We start from the raw sequence: 20,849 nt of genomic DNA, 5'->3' as shown, positions 1-20,849 counted from the left end.
CGAAAAAGGACTCAAGGGGTAACTAGCTATGGACCTTGGTCAGCCAATGATAGCTTTTGTCCCAGGAAAGACCCCTGATTCCTCCAGGTTTCTGCATTGTCGAGGGCCCTCAGTCGTGCAGGGGGGACTTCCGTGCTGCAGTAAGAAGGCTGGCAATTGCCGGAAGTGGTTAGAATCCAGTCTCCAGAGTGGTCTCAGGTCAAATTCTGGTTCTACTACTTTCTTGCTGTCCAGTCAAACCCTGGAGCTTCAGTCTACGCAAGTGTGAGATGGACTAAAGAGAGTAGCCAAGTATGGGATTTAGGATTAAGTGTGTCACCCCATGGAAAGTGCTTGCCACGCAAGTCAGTGGTGGTTCAATTTACTGAGCATTTATTGAGCGCTTATTGCATGCCTGGCTTAGGGACACAGGCTTGGCGAAACGTAAACGGTTATGATGCTACGTATTCCACTTGCATTCTGCGCAGCAGGAAGTACTCCTTCTTTGTAACGTTCACCGTGACTGCCTTTCTTTTCGTCTTACTTTTCCCTTTTGCACTTGCCCTCACAGCCCCGCAACCGCCTGCATTCCACCGTCCTCGACCGGTGTTAGAAACAGGATTCTCAGAGTTAGGCACCACCCTCCGCGTCCTGGCCGACGCTGGAGGATCCAAACCTCACCCAGGGGTCCCTCTTGGAGTTCTCCAAGAAGGGGTGGGAGGACAGGGGTGCGGGGAGCACAGGAGCGTGACCGAAAGGTCACTCTGAACCAGGCGCATTTAGATCTGCTCGGTGCCAGGGACCACGACCCCGGGGGCGCCCGGCGACCGGGACCCCATTCTCCGGGCTGGCGCCGGGAGGAGGAAGAGGGGGAGGCACCGAGGCCAGGTCCCCGCCGGGGGTAGGCGAGCCGCGGCGCCACCCCCCGCCGGCACGCTCTCTCCCGGGCGGGCCTCCGGCGGCCCCGGCACAGCCCCGCCCCTGCAAACCACACCCGGCTCCGGCCTCCCGGAGGCCCGTCGGCCCCGCCCCCTTCACGCTCGCCCCACCCCCGGCCTCCGGCGACAACGGCTCGGCCACGCCCCCTAATTATCCACATTCCGCCCCTCGGCCTCTCGGCTGCCGCAGCGAGGTCCGCCCCTCCATGTTGGCCCGCCCCCTACTTATTCCTACCCCGCCCCGGCCTAGCAGCCGCCTGGGCTAAACCCCGCCCCCACGGCCTCGGGGGAGCGGGGGGACCCGCTGGTCCACACCCCGCCCCTGCCTCTGGCCCCCCCGGCCCCATGATCGGCCACGCCCCCTCCGCTCTTGCCCCGCCTCCGTCCGATAGGCCTGCGGAGGCCTGCTCCCTGCTCCCCCTCCCTGTCCCCCTTTCTCCCTCACTCCCCGTCTCCCAAGTAGCCGCGGCTCAGGCACCGCCCTGCCCCCAGGCCCCGCCCCGGCGCGGAGACCACCCCTCCCCTCCGAGCCCGGGTCCCCGCCTCGCGCGCCCCGCCCCCGCTCCCGCCCCCGCCCTCGCGGCCCCGCCCCGGCGCGGGGACCACCCTCCGCCCGCGGAGGCGCGGGCCGAGCGCTCGGGGCACTCTCGGCGGTCCCGGCCGTTCGCCGCCGCCGCGCGGAGATTCGCGCGGAGATTCCGCGGAGCCGCGCGCGTCCCCGGCCGGGCTGAGCTCCCAGACCGCGACGAGAGCCGCAGGAGCCCGCGGGGACGCAGTGCGAGCCAGGTAAGCTGGCGGCAGCCCGGCCGTCCCCTGCGGGCCGCTCCCGCCCCGCGCCCGGCCTCGCTCCCGCGGCGCCTGCCGGGGCTCGGCGGGCTCGCACCCTCGTGGGCGCCGATCGCTCGCCCGTCGCCTGAGTTCGGAGCTCCGGCTGCCTGGGCACGGCCGGCGCCGGGAGGCTTCGGGAAGACTCGCGCCCCTGGCCGCCTCCTGGGCTCCCGAGTCACCCCGGCGCAGGCGGCCGGGCCGGGGTTCCGGGCGCCGAGCCGCTGTCGGAGCCCCCCTCTCCTGGCCCTGGCGCCTCCCAGGCAGGCCCTGCGGGGTGGCCCGGCTCGGTGACCGCACGCGTCCCCGGGGCGCCCCCTCGCGCGGCCCTGGGGAGGAGAGGGGGAGCGCGGTCCCGGGTTAAACTTGTTGGTGACAATGCATATTTCAACTTCGGAGATCCCTCGTTTTAGGATGGAAATGAAAATCCCGGGTTCTGGCCCGGCTGTCCGGTGAGCGAGCAGCCGCGAGCTGATAGCGCGGGCGGCCGGCGGGTGGGGACGGCCGGGAGAGAGGCACGTTGTTCTCCCAAGTGATGTTTCCCGGGAAGCCGGCTCCGCGCTGCGGATTGGTGGTGCCCGGGAGTGCGGGCGGCTCCTGGCCCGCGGCCGCTCCTGCAGCCGGGGGACCAGGCCGGCGCTGGCCCTTCCCCGGGGTGCCGGGCGGCGCGCGGGCGGCGGGCCCTCTACGTGCCGAGAGGCCGGGGAAGTCTCCCGGCCAGTGAGATTCAAGAAGGGGACGTTGGGCTGGATTTTATTCGTGCTGATTCTTGGCAAGTTAATGCAGCAGATTTGCACTGTGTCCTCCATCAGTAATAAGTTCGTGTAACTTTTGATCACAAAAAGCAGTATATGCTTTGGGTAGAAAACGTAATAAAGAGAAACAGAAACAGTAAAACAGAAACCATCCGTGATCGCACTCTTCCTACCTGCCTTCAATGTTTACATTCTTGGGGTCACAGTCTTGCCGATTTAATGAGTAAGTTAGAACTGGAGCCTCTCCTGCCTAAATCAAAGTAATCGCTTTATGCGACTCTACCCTTCCCCACCCTTCCAAGTGTGATGGTCTCTGAACACCAAAGTTTGGGTTTATTGGCCTGGCTCCCTTCTCAGCTGGCCACGGGTTCCCTTCCTGCAGGCCTGAGGTGGAGAGAGAGGGCGCAGTCAGCTTAGAACACTGGGTAAGACTTGATTGGCCTGGTGCCTCTCCACCTTCCCCTGTGGTTTTGGTTCCTTGCCTTGTAATAATGAAGGTAATGATTCTCAATCTGCTTCTCAGGCCACCATAAAAATTAATGGGTGGTTTGCAAAGCGTTTTGACATTCTTGGATGGACAGCGGCTGTACTTTAAGGGGCTAGGGAGCGTTTTGCTGTTCCACGTTGCTGTCGTCATCAAATAAAAACAGTCTACCTCCCACCTGGCCGCCCTGACCAGGAAACAGTCTCTACTGATGTCCGGTGGAGCCTGGAGAACGTTCCCGGCTCCCTGCTCAGTGCATTCTGTCCAACAGGTCGGGGAGGGGGCGGGGGCTTGGAGGAGACAGCACCCCCCAATCCGCCTCCTCGCTCTGCTTTCCGCATGTGGGCGGTTGTGGGGAGGGTGAGGGGAGACTGACATTAAGTGGGCCCCCCGTTGCACAGGCCCCCGTGCCTGTCCATCTGTGGAATGCCAAGGCCACGCTGATCCCAGAAGGAACAGTTAGTTCTGGGAGGACTCAGAAAGTGAACAAACCTGGCTTCCTAGGGATTTGTCTTACAGCTCGCTTGTTTACTAAACGAACAATGAGCAGCTCAGATCTGCGGTGCCGGAGAAGCTTCTGTGAGCTTTAGTTTTTTTCCTGTTGTTCCAAGACGCAGGCCCCACACTTTGTGGCCTTTGAAAACAATTACTAGGGACTCGGACCTGGTGTGCGAAGCCCGCGTGGGGCGCGGTGCACGCACGTTGCCTTTTGTTCCCCCGGCAGAGAAACCACGGTGGCAGAGCCTCTCTGTAGGCCGGTCTGCAGGGCGCCTGTTTGTCATTTGATAGTTTCGTGTGTTTATTGTTGCTACCACCAGCACTTTGATCTGCCCAAGGTCTAGCTGATCGCAGCCCAGACACAGGGGGATTTCCAGAAGGACCCAGAATGAGGGCTGGACAAATTGCAGCTAAGTGTCCTTAACTGGGCCGTCTGCCAATTAGTGTTATGCTCTTAATTTTCTCGGTGGAGGGAGGAAGAGGCAGTCTTCCTGAATTTTCTCCCTTGCTGTTGTTTGCTAACTTGATTTCTGGTTACCCAGCAGCCTGGAATTACTTTCCTGCGGCTGCTGGTGCAGACTTCTTTCTTATTCTAATGGCTTCTAGTCCGTCGATAAGGTATGCTAATGTGAATGGGGTTTACGCCCTTGGGTCCTCGGAGGCCGCTCCCACATTTAAATCTTCAGATCGCAGCCAGTTCCTTGTGGGAGGAGGCCCCCTGGCTTCCCTCGGCTTCTTAGGGGAAGCCCTTGACCCAAACAAGGTTAAGAATCCCTGAGTTCGACCCTTGCCGACCTCATGCCGGGCTCCACGCAAATGTCTGTGGCTCCCTGTTTAGGGCATCAGCCTTGTTTTGACTGAGTAGAAGCTGCTGTTGTAGCGAGTGGGCCTTGGGCCAGCCACGTGGGTTTTCCTTAGGTCTGTTATTTTCAAATTCAACACCTGAACCGGGCAGTGCGGTGACTTTTCTTCTGAGAACTGGAGTCAGGCCCCCGGGATATTTTCGAAGGCCCTGGAGATGCACACTGGGGCATCTTTGCCCCGAGGTCACTGCCTGACCACCCAGTTACTGGGAAAAGGGTCACCGAGCAGCTGCCTAGACATCACCCAGAGTGCTCTGGCTGGCTTTGCTCCTGGCCCAGAGGGGAGCCCGGGGTCTTTCAGTGTTTACACTCAGCTCCCAGGACTCTGCGCCTCCGGCCTCCCCAGCTATGGGCACAATAGAAGCCCCACCTTCCGCCTTCACCCTCCGCGGGAAGGACAGAAAAATAATTCACCGAGTCCCCGAACACCCAGGGCACGGTCCCGCGACTTATTCAGGATCTCTCAGGAAGCCTGAGCCTGCTTTTCAGTGGGCCCTGGGGCATCCGTGTGTTACGTAACAGCACCTGGTGCCATCTGGCCGCACGTCTTAAGGGAGAGGATGTCAGTATTCGGCCTTTCGAAGGCAAGAGAATGCAGAAGGTATTTTAGAAATAAAGGGGTGTGTTTCAGGGAAGGAAGGGTGAACCCCACCCGGGGCATCACGGCCCCCCATCCGCCAGGTGACCCAGTGCCCGCCCGAACCAAACGCTCAGTAAGCGCGTGAGATTTCAGGAAGTAGAGAGGTGGGCTGGGTTCACCTAATTGAAGTTGAAATTTGGGGCGGTTTGGGGTCAAGAAGGGCTTACGAAGCATCGGGCCTGGAGTGCACGCTTAAAAATCCCTCCAGACACCGCGAGGGGTTCCATTTTACAAGGAAGCTACGAGAATTTAAGCAGCTCTCACAACACAGTGGTCCAAAAAGTGCTTGAGCTGAGAAATCAGCCTATATCTGCCTGAGCCCAGAGCTCGTGATCGCATCTCCCAGTGTGCTAAAATGAAAGGCATTCATACCTTTGGGTCACATGAAGCCACGCTCAGGAAAATAGCAGAGTACCTGCCTCCCTTGCACAATCCTAAAAAAGCTTGCACTCTGAAGGTGAGACATCTCTAAAACCCGTAAAAATCTCTGCAGCCTAAATGGAAGGCAGCCGGTTGGCACCTTTATTCCCCGGGGCTGGCGGGGGGGGGGGGGGGGGGGCGGTGGCTGTGTCCCGCCCTGTCCGCAGGGTCAGGGTTGATTTCTTTGGGAGACTGAGGTTTTGAAGTTGGGGTAACTCGGACAGGAGCCACCGTGAAGTCTGTTCTGGTACCAGGAAGCGAGGGTATTCCGGGCAGATGAGGTCACTAGAACAAGGTAAAGATTATGGGAAGTCTGTTAAGTCAATGTAAGATAAGGATTCCGCCTTCCGCGTCGTAATCAAATAAATGACATGCCCCGCGATTATGCTTATCTGCTCATTAAAAGCTTGTCTCTGGAGAAACTCTCTGCCGGTTCCTGTTAACCCCACTCCTCTGAACAAATTGAGAAGAAAACTTCCCGTGGAAGGCTTCTGTGGTTCCAGAATTCCTGGTATTCGTTTCTCCTCTCTCTGTCTTCCTCTTTCCCCCGGTCTGTGGGACTGAGGCAGGAAACCCTGTCCCATTTTTAGGAACACGCAAGCCTGCTCGGGTCCCCGGGTCTGGAGGGAACGGAGGTTCCTTTGCCGGCCCGCCCGGGCCTGTGCTCCACTGAAAACCCCACTCTCCGAGGAAAGGAACAAAGAGCCTTTCTGGCGGCACCTGCCGGTTAGGGTGCTGTCGTGTAAACACCCCCTCTGGCACCAGCTGCGGCACTAAATGTCGCACAACCTGCGGGAGCCAGTGGGAGCCGGCTGCAGCCCGCCTTCCGTTGCACCGAGCCCCCGCAGCCGGCCCCCTTACCGAGTGGGGGAACCCGTGACCCAGTCGCCCGGCTTCTGCCCGGACTGCGTGTGCCCGGCAGCTGGGCCGGGAGAGGACGTGGATGTCGCTGGTAGCCTGATTCGGCCAGCCTCAAAACGTACTGGACGTTGAAATCTCCTGGGAGATTTTGTAAAAATCCACCTTCGCCAGCCTGGTGCCCGGTGGAATCCAGATCTCTGAGGGTGGGGCCCAGACACGGGCAGTTTCTACAAACTCCCCGTGAGAATCCCTGTTCTACTCTAGTACTCAGGGCTCCACTCCGCCGAGGTGGGGGAATTTGTAGGAAGGACTGGAGATGTGGTTTGGGACTGGGTGGGGCAGACCCGGTATTTGAGGCCAGGGAAGGTTTTTAGGGCCAGGTTCTTGGAAAGGCAGCCAGAGGTCCCCGACCTTTCCAGTTGCCATTTGGAGACCTTACTCCGTTGGCCCTTTCCTTCCGTGGGTGGCGATCAGCATACTTCCTGGTGGTGCCTTGGTCTAGAGCAGAGAAGGGTGTTCGTGGACAAAGGGATCGGGATCAAGCCAGGAGGCCTGTCCTTGGGGCGATCGCTTCTTGGGTGGGTTTTTGAAGAGCTGATTTTAAAGCAGAGCGCCAGAGTCGAGAGGAGCTTCCCAGGACCACCCAAGCGAAGAAAGGAGAAACTAAGGGCTTTGTGAGTCTGAGCTTGGTTACACACATAATCTGATTATTTGTTCTCTATCATCATTAGCAGCCAAATTATTTTAAAACAGCGAGAGCTCCTTGGGAGACAGCAAGCACGTGGGAAGGGGGGAGCGTCCTTGAACTTCTGAGCCAGGCTTGTTAGCAGGAAGAGGGAAGCTAGGCCCCCGGGATGCAGAATTGGAGGAGGCGTCCCTGGGGTTGTTCCCTTACAGGGTGATGAGATGAGGACCGGTTGAGAGCGCCGACTGGGGCCTCGTTTCCTTAGGGTTGAGCCCATGAATGTGGAACAGCTCACTGGAGACTTTGAGTGTGAGCTGGGGCCCCTGGGAGCACGCTTCGGGTCACCCCATGAAGATGGGGCAGGAAAGCCAAGGGGGAGGAGGAAAGAAGCTGCTGGAAGCGGGAGACCACGCAGGCTCTGTGTCCCACCGAGCCGGGCAGAAGATGGGGTGTAGAGGAAGGGGGTTGAGAGCCTGACATAAACAGGGTGGTTGTGGGGTTGATCAGAGAAGCAACATCAGGAAGACAGGGGGCCCCTGGGTTTGGCTTGTTAGACCCGTGTGATTGTGGTGGTTGGAAGCTTCTAGAAAAAAATCGAGAACACCGAGCGTGGACCACTGAGAAGAATGTTAGCGGTAAAAGAAATAGGACTGTCGTTTGATGGTGTCTAGACAAGAGGGACCCAGGGCTGGGTCAGAGGGCCTGCGATGCTCCAGGGCAATGAGTGGGTGAGTGGCCCCAGGTCCCCTGAGGGAAGGAAGGAGATGGTTGTGGGTGGTTGTCATCGGGAAGAACAGGTTACAGAAGACTTCCCCAAATGCCTTTTCGCCCTGTGCTCATCTGGCTCGTTTTTTTGCTCGCCTTTGGAGGGTGCTGGCTGGGGGACTCCTGGGTGCAGGCCCCTTCTCGAGAATCCCTTCCTGGGTCCCCAAGATGGGGAGCTGACCCTGCTCCCTGCATGTCTGTTGACCTGCTAGGCTGGACACTGCTCAGCACCGGTTACACTTGATCGCCACACCTTCCGTGCACAGACAGTGTGTCCCCTGCACGTGGGAACTGACAGGTGGAGAGAGGGGCTGACAAAGCTGAACACTCAAGGTGGTGACCTCCCGTATAACCATTTGGGGAGCACGTTAACATTCTCTTCTTAGACATCTTAACAGTTCAAAACGCACACTGGGTGGCGAAAGTAATTTCTGGCTTTTAAGGATTCTGGCCTGTGAATGGTAATCAGCTTACTCGGAAATGTCGAGTGGCACCTCTGTCACTCTGCCATTTAACGTTTCATTCAGCGAGGCTCACCCCACCTTTGCTTACCCATTTTCCGCTACTGCCCCAAATTCAAATGGAAAGGATTTGAATTTTTAATAGGTTTTGAATACAAAGAAGTAAGTGGAATATGTTAACGCTGCACATGCGTTCGACTCTCTGTTTCTTATGACCCTGAGAATCGTGGCTTTGCGAAGTGGTATCACATATGTGTACGTGTCCTTTGGACGAATGGAAAGTCAAGGCGCTGTGTTGAAATTTCACCGGAAACCGTCACTGGAGCTGATACAATAATACGTGTAAATAACTCACGTAAAGTGCCGGAATCGCTCAGTTGATGGCACGGAGGTCCACGGTCACAGTCAACGCGGTCGTCTGCTCTGATCTGGTCTCCCTTTTCCTCTCCGTCACCCCCATCCTGAATACCCCTCGCGGAAGTTGGGCTATTTGTTTTTCCCCCTTTGTGGTTACAGAAATCAGTGTTCAAGACGTTTACAGGAGAAGAGCTCTGTCCCTCAGAGTCCTGGTGTCCTGGCGACACCTGTTGGATATTTTACCTTTGTAGTGCCGGATGAGGAAACCGCACTGTCCCATTTTGTTCACGTTTCAGGCCCTCGTCAGAGGGTGCTGGCTCAGGGTGACGTCTCGGGAGATCGGACACTGGCTGTACGTCCAAAATGAATTTCTTCGAGTTCATGCAGCGCACGTGTTTCGCTCGTATTTTATTAGAACCATCTATGATTTCAGGACTGTTCGCCTGGGGACAAGTGTATGCTGGTCACAGAGACAGGTGCCTGAAGGACCTTCTCTGCTCCGTAATCAGGGCTGTGGCGGATGCTGGCAGTCACAGGTGGTATAGTGACTGTGGGAAGAAAGGAAAAGGCCACCAAGAGTTCATTTTCTCCAGGTGCGAGCCTTGTCGTTTCCCTCACTTGTATTTTATTTGTAAATATCTTAAGAGCCCGAGATAGTCAGTTTCAGGTAATTTGACATTTAGATGCTCATCTCTCGGAACTGTAGTTACTGTTTGAAAGGGATACACACACACACACGCACACACTTGAAATACTCCTATCCACCTTTTAACATGGAGGTTTTTCTGTGGTTTCAAGTATTCATCGGGCTTTTCCTCCTTGTCAGGCACTGTGCCGAGTCTCCTATAAATGGCCTTTTCTTTTCAGTCAATTAGGAAACAGCCTGACTTGCACAAGCGAAAGTCACACGTGCTTCAAGGAAAATCTTCAAGGAAAATGAAGAATGAAGCGACCAGCCACCTATCTTGTTCTTCCAGCCCTGTTCTTTGTACACAAGCTGCTGTCCGGGAGCAGAAATAGGTGAAACTTAAGTTTTCCACAGACCGGAATCCGGGAAGTTCCTCTTTGCCGTGGCGTCTTCCCATGACTCGGGGCACACCTGGGGCTTCTCAGTCCCATGCACCTGTCCGTGTCTGGAACTTGGGCTTTTCTGTTTACTTCTGATTTTGACACTGGACAACTTCGAGACCCGGCTTTCTTGTCTGGGAAAGGGTGGTGTAGTGCTTATTTCTGGGAGCTGGCAGATGTCGACGCGGAGGTGTGGATTTTACCGCATCAGCCCCGTACCTATCCTGGGAGGTTTTTGTGACCGTGGCCTCTTTTGAGTCCTGTGTGCACCGCAGGTTTTTCTTAAATACCGAGTAAATAGAGATTCTTTGGTGATGTTTCGCCATCTGAATTAAACCGGAGTGCAGGGCTTCGATATTTTTAGGTGTTCAGTCTGACCTCTGGACCGCGTACAGGCGCAGACTCATGGCGTGATGTATTGGTAGATGTCTAAATAAGGATCACTTCCCCAATCCTTGCCCCATTCCTCAAATTTCTGGGAGCAGGAGGAAATGGGAGGGATACAGTCGGCAGGTTGTGCCCCAGGCTCAGACCTGGGCTGGATTGTGGCTCTGGCTGGTCTCACGTGCGGGGGGACCAGCAGCCGGTCCCTGGTGGCCGCTGAGCCTGCGTTTTAAGAGGCCTGACCGGGGGCGCCTGGGTGGCGCAGTCGGTTAAGCGTCCCGACTTCAGCCAGGTCACGATCTCGCGGTCCGTGAGTTCGAGCCCCGCGTCGGGCTCTGGGCCGATGGCTCGGAGCCTGGAACCTGTTTCCGATTCTGTGTCTCCCTCTCTCTCTGCCCCTCCCCCGTTCATGCTCTGTCTCTCTCTGTCCCAAAAATAAATAAAAAAAAAAAACGTTGAAAAAAATAAAAGGCCTGACCTGCCCGGACTACCCTGGGGGCTGCGAGTGGGGGGACTGAGAAACGTGTGTTTAATGCAAGTACTTTCTAGATAAACACATTTTTCTGGAGGAGTTTATTGTGATTTTTCCTTCTTTTAAAAAAAAAAAAAAGACGTCTCCCCCTGAGGTTTTTAAAATTAGTCAAGTAATCATATGTTCATCTTAGAAACATTACACAACGTGGGGCGCCTGGGTGGCTCAGTCGGTTAAGCATTCAACTCTTGATTTCAGCTCAGGTCGTGATCTCAGCGTTTGTGAGTTCGAGCTCCTTGTCAGCCCGCTTGGGATTCTCTCTCTCCTCTCTCCACCCCTCCCCTGCTCGTGCATGCTCCCTCCCCGCCCCCCTCTCTATCTCTCTCTCTCTCCCCTCTCAACATCAATAAAAGTAAACTTAAAAAAATATATTATAAGATGCAAAAGGAGAAAAAAATTCACATCACTGGAAGTCGGCCACTCACGATAACCACTCTGGTGTGGACAGGACATTTTTCTTAGGGTCTGTCTGACGTCTTCAGAGGTCAAGTCCAAGCCCTTGCAAACAGAGCAGCATGGTAGAGTGGGGACTTGTTCAGTGCGCACCTGATGCGTAGCAAGTCCCTCTTATTTTTGAATGAACTCTATGCTTTTGAAAAACTGCTTTTTACCTAAAATTGTTGCTGACGTATTTTCACATCAGCAAACACAGACTTGGACCCCCAAATGACCGTCAGATTTGTACGGGAGGTACCCTCTTTAACAAATCCTTGTTCAGAGACCATTTCCAGCTCCTCTGAAATTATAAACAGTACTACAGTGAACATCTCCATACACACATCTTTCTTTCAGTACATGTAAGTTTTTCCTTTGGATGAATTTTTTTACCACTATTGTGCTCAAATTCTCCAGAGGACTTCTAATTCTATTAACGGTTGGACGAATGTGTAATCGCTACTCCGAGAAACACCTCCAAAGGCAGTGACCTTGAGAAGAGTTTCTACATCCGATTCATGCAACCGGGTGAACTTTAAGACCAGCCTTAGACCTGCCGGTACCCCAAACCCTCATGCTCTGCATTGTGAGCTTTTGGGGTGGGCTTGGAAACGCACACCTGAATTTTAGGATGTGCACTTACACGCGGGTTTCAAAAACATTAACATCTGGGGGGAAGTGTGCGTCTGAGGACACAGGAGGAGTTTCTGTCGGAGGTCCTAGGGGCCCCCTCCGCCCTGGAAAGGAGTGACTGATGATTTCCTCGCCGGCTGCTTCAGGAACTGTCATTGCTAGGGGCCCCCCCTGCCCCCCAGGGCCATGTCATTCTGGGCACGGGGGTGATTTGTGGGGCGGTGTCTCTGATCAGCTGTGACGAGACGGACTGCGGTTGGATCTGGTGGGTCTGGCCCAGGGCAGCGCCCCAGACTTGGTTTTCAACTTCCAGGTTCATTAAGAGGAGAAAGTGCTTGCTGCCTTCCACGGACAGTGAGGCCGTCCTTTTGATTCCTAACCGCGGTCTGCTGTCACAGGACTTCTTCGTTCTGGCAAGAGAGGAAGACTACGTTCGGGGTGGAATGTGTTTTGGCCTGTGTCCTCAGCGTGGCTTTGCAACGGGGGCCTGGCTGCCTCCTCTTGGCACAGCCGCGGCCATGAGTCACTGCTCACCTATTGTAACATGAGGCAGCACTGTGGAGGCTGACGGGAAGGCCTGGGGACAGCTCCTTCGCTCTGGCTATTTGTTCTCGGTGGAGTTTGGGGCGCGGGGAGCCCCTAGACTGGGCCTGAGCGCTGAGCCTTTTGTAACTCTCCGGGGCACTGTCCCTGGCCCTGTTCCCCCCGATTAGCTGTTGTTTGACTCAAAGTCCTTCATTCCCTCACTCACACTGACCCTGCTGTGTGCCAGGCAGGAGGCTGGAGAAACCACTGGAGGAGGCCTCTGTCTAGGGAAGTGGCCACCAGAGTACAGGAGGAGAGGTCAGGGTTCGCGAGGTTAGGGAAGCGGCCACCAGAGTACAGGAGGAGAGGTCAGGGTTCGTGAGGTTAGGGAAGCGGCCACCAGTGTACAGGAGACGAGGTTAGGGAAGTGGCCACCAGAGTACAGGAGGAGAGGTCAGGGCTCACGAGGTTAGGGAAGTGGCCACCAGTACAGGACGAGAGGTCAGGGTTCACGAGCTGTGCTGGGGGCTCAGGACACTAGGTGAGAGACAAAGAACTGGGCAGGCGCCTGCAGGTGACTTGGGGGCGGGGGCAGTGGATGGTTGGGTGAGTACAGAAAATCAAAGGAGGTGACTGCTTTCTGGGAGACCCTGGCGGGGGATGCCGGGGGCAGGTGGCTGGATGGAACAGTCCTTCTGGGCTTCATTCAGCTTTGAACTTCCAGGCCCTGGAAAAACTTGATTAAACATGTGGGCGTGACTTGAAAGGGGTCTGACACCCTCCCCTCACCCCGGATCACTTCCTCACAGCCCTCCTCTCCCCACCTGGGACTCCCGTGACCCTGCCGGGTGACCGGCCACTTCTCCCTCCCGACCTATTAGGAAAGTCTCCTAAAATCATCCAACTAAATGACCACTCTGCGCGGGGTTGCATTACCTTTGTTAACAGGAATGACACAGGAAGCTAAGGCAGCTGTCAGATTAGTAAGAGAGCCACAGCATTTTTGTGTTCCAGAAAGGAAGAGGTATTGAGGAAGAAGGGGAGGTCTTTCAGCAGAAGCAACATCAGAGGGACCCTGTGACGGAGACCAGAGCACCTCTCCTGGGTCGCTTGTCTCCGACGTGTGCACCCAGGCCGTGGCACACAGGGGCATCGGGGTGAGCCCTGGCTTTCCTGGTCAGGCCCAACCCCCCAGGCCAGGCCGTCCTTCCCCTCCTGACAGCCCCCTCCAGGGACCGCAGCAGCCTGAGCCGCTGAGAGGCCGTGGCTTTGCTGACCGTCCAGCGGATTTCTGTGTTTAACCCACATTGACCTGGCTAATCCCGGTTCCGCTTGGGGGGAAACTTCAGTACAGCCTTCTGTCCCAGGAGGACAACCCGCCGTCCTCAACGTGCTCGGGGTAAAACTGTTACTTTTTCAAGGTTAAAAGAACATGACTGAAAAGCTGGAACATGATGTCACAAACACCGCTTTTTTGTCATTAGTGGAATTGTCAAGAAATTGGCTGCTGGCTAAATTGGGAGTTTGATTATTTTTCTGGGAAGGAGCTGGGTTATTTTGATGAGCAGGAAAAGGGAGAGAATGGCAGTGATCCCCTGGGGGGCGGTGGGCAGGGGGTGCGCAGAGGCTGGGAGTAACAGGTAAACGAGGCAGGCAGGACACAATGCCGAATTATGGCTGAGCAGACGACTGAGACTCAGGCACTCGGGGGGTGGGGGGGATCCTGAGCGAGTGTGACTTCAAATACGTCAGGTGGTTTGTGGTTGTCCTTTGCCTTCGGGTTTTAGTGCCGGGAATTGCAAATAGGCAGTCGGGGCTGGAGGGGAGCGCTCAGAAGTAAGCAGTAGTCGTTTGGACGTGTACAGGGGCGGGTGAGGGCTGGGGTGGTCGTCACCGGTCTCCCCCCCAGCCCCCTCCATTGTCTTCCACAAAGCAAGGAATCTGCACATTGAAACTGTCGTGGGAGAGGAGAGGAGAGACAGAAGTGGTAGCTACCTCCCCCTGCACCTGCCCCTGCAGGCAGCGAAACCGTTTGCTCCCGACTTACCAATGAGGACACTGAGGCCAAGAGACTCGTGGATGTGTCCGTGGACCCTACGAGGACCTGGAAATACCAGGCAGTGAGGAGTTTTACGTGGTGCCAGTGCCTGGATGTGAACTGACGGCGTTGTTTGCCGAGGCACTTGACCGCGGGGCTCTCCGTGTAATGGTTGTGGATAGCAGAGTGGAGGGGCTCAGATCGCTGAAAATGACCACCCCAGACGTGTCCCTGGAGGACGGTTGTTCACGGGTACTTCTGGGCTCAGCACCGAAGCAGGGTTATTAACTCGCTTTGACTGCATGTCAGGGGCCGCGCGCTTCTCCCCAGCCCCCACCCCCGCCGCGCTTGTGTTAAACACCGGCGTCTCATTTTCAGTCTCCCGTCCACACCCTGGGGGGGGGGGGGGGTGGTTTCTGTGTCTTTGATTCCCGTATCTTGCTTTGAATTGTAAGGATACTCAGAAACTTTGGAAACCAAAGTCATTTTCCTGGACGTTCTTGCATAACACAGATACGTTATGCATATGTTAGTAGTGATGGTTAATCGTAGTAGAAGAGAGGTCAGTAACACTTGCTCTGTGCCATCCCGTGGCTTCACGGCTTTCCCAAAAAACTCTTTGTCCTCACCACCCGCGACGGGAAGGACTCTTGCCATCTCTGTGGAGCGGGGAAACTGAGGCACCGGGAGGGTAAAGGACCTGGCGGAGCTGTGAGTGCAGAAGCAGATTTGAATCCAGGCTGTCGTGCTTCACTGCTCTGCCCCCCCAGCTGGGTGCCCGGGACAGGGAACCCCCCAGGGCAAGCGAGGTGATTTCCGGAACCAGACCAGGGAGCAGCGTGGGGGCAGTGCCGTGGGCACACAGGCAAGATGACGTCTCAGGCGAGATGGGCATGGGCAGGTGACAGCCAGGTGGGTAGTCTGGACCGTTCCAGTCCCCCAGCAGGAGCCAAGGGTGGAGCAGCCCCTAACGCTGGGAGGTTGGGGACCTGGGCAGGAGAGAGTGTCCACATTCCCTCCCGACTGTGCCCTCACTTGGCAAGCCCACGTGAGCCCTCCCGCTGTGCCGTGTGGCCGTGTGACCATTTCCCTCTCGTTCCCATCGAAGGTGGCACTTGGCAAGAGGGACACCACATCGGGCACCGTACGGAGCTCTCCGTTGCGATCATCGGGAATCGTGGATCTTCACAGCCCTGAGCGGTAGGTGTTCAGACAGCAGTCTTTGTACCCGAGAGGTCTGCCCTCAGATATCCCCCATTTTGGGGTGCCTTTCTGAATGGCCATTATCCGTTGAACTAAGAATCAGCACAGTACCAGAAGCCCCCTGCCCAGATGGGTGAAGGAGCAACTGCTTTTCCTGCCACCCTTGGAGAACCCCCGGTGGGGCTTCCCTCCATTAGGTGGTGGCGGCCACGCCCAGGGCCACGTGGTCCTCCGTAACCTGGCCGCTGGGATGAATGGTAGGCAGGCCCCCTCTGGGTTGTAGTCGCCCAGAAATCTGGAACTCAGGTTAGCTTGGTGGTAGAGGTGATGACTGATGGAAAGTTCCAGAATGTTGGAACCCAGAGGGAATAAATGGAAATGGCAGCATCAGTAGAACCATGGCGGGGGGGGGGGGGGGGGGGGTTGGGGGCGCCTGGGTGGCGCAGTTGGTTAAGTGTCCGACTTCAGCCAGGTCACGATCTCGCGGTCCGTGAGTTCGAGCCCCGCGTCGGGCTCTGGGCTGATGGCTGGGAGCCTGGAGCCTGTTTCCGATTCTGTGTCTCCCTCTCTCTCTGCCCCTCCCCCGTTCATGCTCTGTCTCTCTGTCCCAAAAATAAATAAACGTTGAAAAAAAAAAATTAAAAAAAAAAAAAAAGAACCATGGCGGGGGTGGGGGGGATGTGTGGTTACAGTTGGTTTTCACAGTGGGGCCTTCCAGACATAGTCACGTGATCAGGGCCCAGAGCCAGGTGGACCCTGAGCTATTCTCTTTGTTCTTTAAGTATTTAGTTTTTTTCCTTTTCTCTTTTTCCCTCTTTCTTCCCTCTTATTTTCTAGTTAGCTTCTGGTATTACTGCACTGGGGCTCAATAAAGGCCTCAGGAATGCTTCCAGTATTTTCGAGTATTCCTTGGTTACTTGCACAGCAATTGCATTTTCTCCAGGACAGGGAGTTTGAGGCAGGTCGATGAGATTAAGCTCCTCGATGATGTTGTGGTTTATGTCAGGTTTTATTTAGGTTGGGTTTATGTGGTTTATGTGTGTTCCGCGTGTGGGCCCATCGGATTTTCGAGAGCTGGGCTCACGTTCCTGGAGGTGACCGCGGTTCCGCCGTTTTCTCTGGACGACCGCTAACGGTTTCGGTGAGCATGATAACCAGACCCTTTTGCCACTTTGCGGTTTTCGTTTTGTCGCTGTAAAATTCCTCTTTTGTGTGTGTTCGACATTTCCGGTCCCGTTTTCTGGGTCGTTTTGTTTCTGATGGATTTCACGCCACGCGTAAGCCATTCGCTGGCTGATGGACCGCCGCTGGCTTTGTCGCCACCTGATCTGAAGAGTTGGCGTCTCGGCCCACTTGGCGAGCTCCTTCTTCTGGACGCGGGGGTTACACCAAGTCCCGGGGCTCTGGTCTACTTAGCTCGAAACGACACGGAGAGCGTTCCCGCCGAGGTCACCTGACGTGTGTCGGGACTGCGTGCGGTTCTCGTGGACTGTGCCCCCTGGGCCACGAGAGAGGCTTGGCCGAGCTCCCGTCCACCACCCCTCCTCTCGTTGGGGCCCCCGGCCCAGTTTTCACCGAGACGCATGACTTGTGTGTTGTTGGGTCCGCCGATCCTGTCACCCGGGTTTCGCTGTGTGGAGATTCTAATTAGTTGGGTTTTCCAGTCCCGTGTGCGTCTGCTTTTGGTTTGGGGCGTTTAATGCCTTCGTCTGGGGGTGCCTCTGGGGTGCGGCGAGGGTCTAGGTCCCAGCCCCTGCCCCGGTGCTCAGAAGCCCCCTTCTCTGTATTTGGGACGTGGCGTTGATATGTGTGCTGGTGGGTTTCTGTGGGACTCCACAGTCGCGTCACGTCCCGCGCGCGCTGACGTCAGCTGTGAGCCGTGTGGCTCTGTGACTCCGGGCGTCCCCCTTGTTCTAACCGTCCATCCATCCATCCATCCATCCATTCGTTGATTCCCCCAGCGAATGCACACTGGTGGCTTCAGCCTGCTGGGCACGGTTCACCCCACGGCCTTTGCGTTTTCCCAAGAACTGGAAATACGATCTGGCCTGCAGGTCCCCGAGGCCTTCCTGGCTTTGCAGAGTCAGCCTAAACTTTTCGGTGTGGCCTGCTTCCGGGGACTGGCAGGCTGGTCTCCGAGCAGTTGGATCTCCGACCTGCTCTTGCCTACATCTGCCAGGCCCGGCCCCCAGATTCCACGGTGGTCCCCTAAGTGATGCGTGTTCGTACCCCTGGGCTTTGCTTTTGCTGCTTCCTGCCCCGTGGGACCCTCTGCCTGAGGCCTTAAGGCTACATGGCTGCCCCACCCCCACCCCCAAACAGGGACCCTCGGCACCTTACGTCTCAGTGCAGCTGCACTGGTCAGAACTCAGAAGTCGCCAGCATTAGCACCGAGCCCGGCACAGGCAGCATCCTTACTTTTGTTTTTAAGTTTACTCATTTTGAGAGAGAGTAGGGGGGGGGAGGGACAGAGAGAGAGGGAAAGAAAGAATCCCAAGCAAGCTTCACTGTCAACGCAGAGCCCCACACGGGGCTTCATCCTGGGAACCGTGAGATCGTGACCTGAGCTGAAAACAAACGCCAGACGCTCAGCCGTCTGAGCCCCCCAGGCTCCCCACTTTTCCTTGAAGAAAAACCTCAGCAGATTTAAATTTTTTTTTAGTGTTTATTTATTTTTGAGAGAGAGAGAGAGACAGAGCACAAGCAGGGGAGGGACAGGGAGACAGGGAGACACAGAATCCGAAGCAGGCTCCAGGCTCTGAGCCATAAGCACAGAGCCCAACGCGGGGCTCGAACCCACGAACTGTGAGATCATGACCTGAGCCGAACTCAGATGTTTAACCGACTGAGCCCCCCCACCCCCCCCAGGCGCCCCTGAACCTCAGCAGGTCTAGAATATCACCTGTGAGGATTACAAACATTGCTCAGGTCCCTTCCCTAGAGAGTTAGTTGGCCTGGGGCTGGGGTCTCTGCGTCTCTAAATTTAAAAGCATCCTAGACTGTAGGCCCAGCTGAGACGGAAAATCACCAGGTTAAAGTGACCCCTCCCCCGTGGGAATACACGTCTTGGTTCTCATTCCCAAGATGGTGTTTTTTCTAAACTTTTCGCGTGCCTAAATCTGTATTGTAAGAGTAATAAGTGCTTTTGTAGCCATTCCAAGTACTACGGACACGTAGAAGGTGAAAAGTGAGTCTCGGCTCCAGGGCCTTGGCTGCGTTCGTTGGGCAACTGACCTTGACTGCCCTTGACCTCTCCGCCGATTCCACTGAGCCGACCTGCATCGCTCGGGTTTCTGTGTCTGGATTCCCAAGTGCTGTTCAGGCACAGTTTTCTTTTTTTTGTTTGTTAGTTTCGGGGAGCAGGGTCACTTTTGTCACATAAAACAAGGGGAGTGGACGTTCTTTTTTTTTGTTGTCCCCCCCCCTCCCCCCGCTGCTTCAGACCCGGCTTGCGGGTACCAGGCCCGACTGGCAAGGAGTTTGGCGCGTGTCGTCGTAGGGTGTGGCCAGATGCGAATTTCTTCAGAAACAACATGGGGAAACAGAAGAGGCTGTTGTGTACGACCTTCCTCTCTTACAAACTTTAACTTCTTTTTAGTTGTGAACACAACCAAAAAAACCCCGCCTGATACGAAACTTGCCATCGTAATGGTGTTGAAGTGTAGAGTTCAGTAGTGTAAAGCGTGTTCACACGATCGTGCAACAGATCTCCACAACTTTTTTGCATCTTGCAAAAGTGAAACGTACACTAAACCTCCCCATTTCTCACCCCCCACGCCCCGCCGCCCCCGGGGACCACCTTTCCACCCCCTGATTCTACTGACTGTGTTCCATACCCCCTCCGATGCGTGGAATCATCCAGTGTGTGTCCGTCTGTGACGGGCTTATTTCACTCAGCGTGACGTCGTCCGGGTTCATCCGCGCTGTAGCGTGTGACCGGATCTCTTTTCCCTTTCAAGGCAGAACAACGTTCCACTGTGAGGACAGACCCCGTTTGCTTCACGCGTTCGTGCACCCGTGGACATGTGGTTGCACTTCTTGGCTCTTGAGCGTAATGCTGCTCTGAACCTGGGTGTGCAAAAATAGCTTTCAAGACCCTGCTTTCCGTTATTTTGGGTGCATTCCCAGAGGTGGGATTGCTGGATCCTATCGGTGGTTCTCGTTTTAATTTCTTTGTTAAGTTAATTTATTTTGTTTTATTTATTTTTTGTTTATTTAGTTTTGAGAGAGGGAGACAGACAGTGTGAGCAGGGGAGGGGCAGAGAGAGAGGGAGACACAGAATCCGAAGCAGGCTCCAGGCTCCGAGCTGTCGGCACAGAGCCCGACGCGGGGCTCGAACTCAGGGACTGCGAGATCATGACCTGAGCCGAAGTCGGATGCTTGACCGACTGAGCCACCCAGGTGCCCCTAAAGCTAATTAATTTTAGAGAGACAGAGACAGAGAGGGTGAACAGAAGAAGGGCAGAGAGAGAAGGAGGGAGAGAATCCCAAGCAGGCTCCACGCTGCCAGCACGGAGTCCGACGCGGGGCTCAAACTCACGACCGGCAAGATCATGACTTGAGCCGAAACCAAGAGTCGGACCCTTAAGCGACTGAGCCCCCCAGGCGCCCCCTAGTTTTAACTTTCCGAAGCACTTCCATCCTGTTTTCACCATGGCTGTACCTTTTTCCATTCTCCGCACCAGGACGCCAGTGTCCCGGGTTCTCCTGTTTTCTGTTTCTGTATGTTTGATCGGAGCCTCGCTCACGCAAGTCAAGTGATATCGGGGGTGTATGATTTGCACTCAGTGATTATTGACATGGAGTATCTTTTCATGTGCTTGTTGGCGGGTCTGCGGTTTCCAAGTGGCATTTATTTACTTAGATTTTCCATAAAGTGCTTTTGACAAGCCCTTTTATAGGTACACTTTATGGGTACACACGGCTTGTGGTAAAGACGAAAACTCTAGTGAATCGTCCTGTGTGTCCTCCCATCACACAGTAGATTGGGAGGGGGGGCTCTTTCCTTTCTTTCTTTTTTTTTTCTTTCTTTCTTTCTTTCTTTCTTTCTTTCTTTCTTTCTTTCTTTCTGTCTTTCTCTCTTTCTTTCTTTCTCCCTTTCTTTCTCCCTTTCTTTCTTTCTTTCTTTCTTTCTTTCTTTCTTTCTTTCTTTCTCTCGTATGAGAGAGCGCAAGCTTGAGCGGGGGAGGGGTAGAGAGAAAGGGAGAGAGACTCCCAAGCAGGCTCTACATGCCAGCACAGAGCCCGATGTGGGGCTCGAACCCCCACGAACCATGAGATTATGACTGGAGCTGAAATCAAGAGTCGGAAGCTCAACCCGCTGAGCCAGCCAGGCGCCCGGGAACCTTATTTCTGAATAGACCACTTAGAAGAGGAGTTTCTTCGTGAAACGAGGGAACAAGCCTTCCCCTGGCATTGCTCCCAGAGAGCCACCTTCCTTCCCCCTTGCAGATTATTTAAAGAACCTATGTAACGAAAGTCCATTGCAATGAGTAACCT

General features: G+C 55.4%; 1 protein-coding gene across 3 annotated transcripts in view; it reads left to right on the top strand.

Moving 5' to 3' along the window:
• The first annotated feature begins 1,529 nt into the window (after positions 1-1,529).
• Positions 1,530-20,849, top strand: part of SH3BP4 (SH3 domain binding protein 4) — an 86,312-nt gene continuing 66,992 nt past the window's right edge. For 2 of the 3 annotated variants that reach the window (XM_047872271.1, XM_047872266.1), the window contains exon 1: positions 1,530-1,703. The gene's annotated coding sequence lies outside the window, so the exon portion shown is untranslated. Of the gene's footprint in view, positions 1,704-15,254; positions 15,347-20,849 lie in introns of all 3 variants that reach the window. The other variant, XM_047872267.1, reaches the window with a different exon arrangement.

Source organism: Prionailurus viverrinus, chromosome C1 (assembly GCF_022837055.1).
Source record: "Prionailurus viverrinus isolate Anna chromosome C1, UM_Priviv_1.0, whole genome shotgun sequence".
NCBI lineage: Eukaryota > Metazoa > Chordata > Mammalia > Carnivora > Felidae > Prionailurus > Prionailurus viverrinus.
This window is presented reverse-complemented; position numbering and strand designations above follow the sequence as displayed.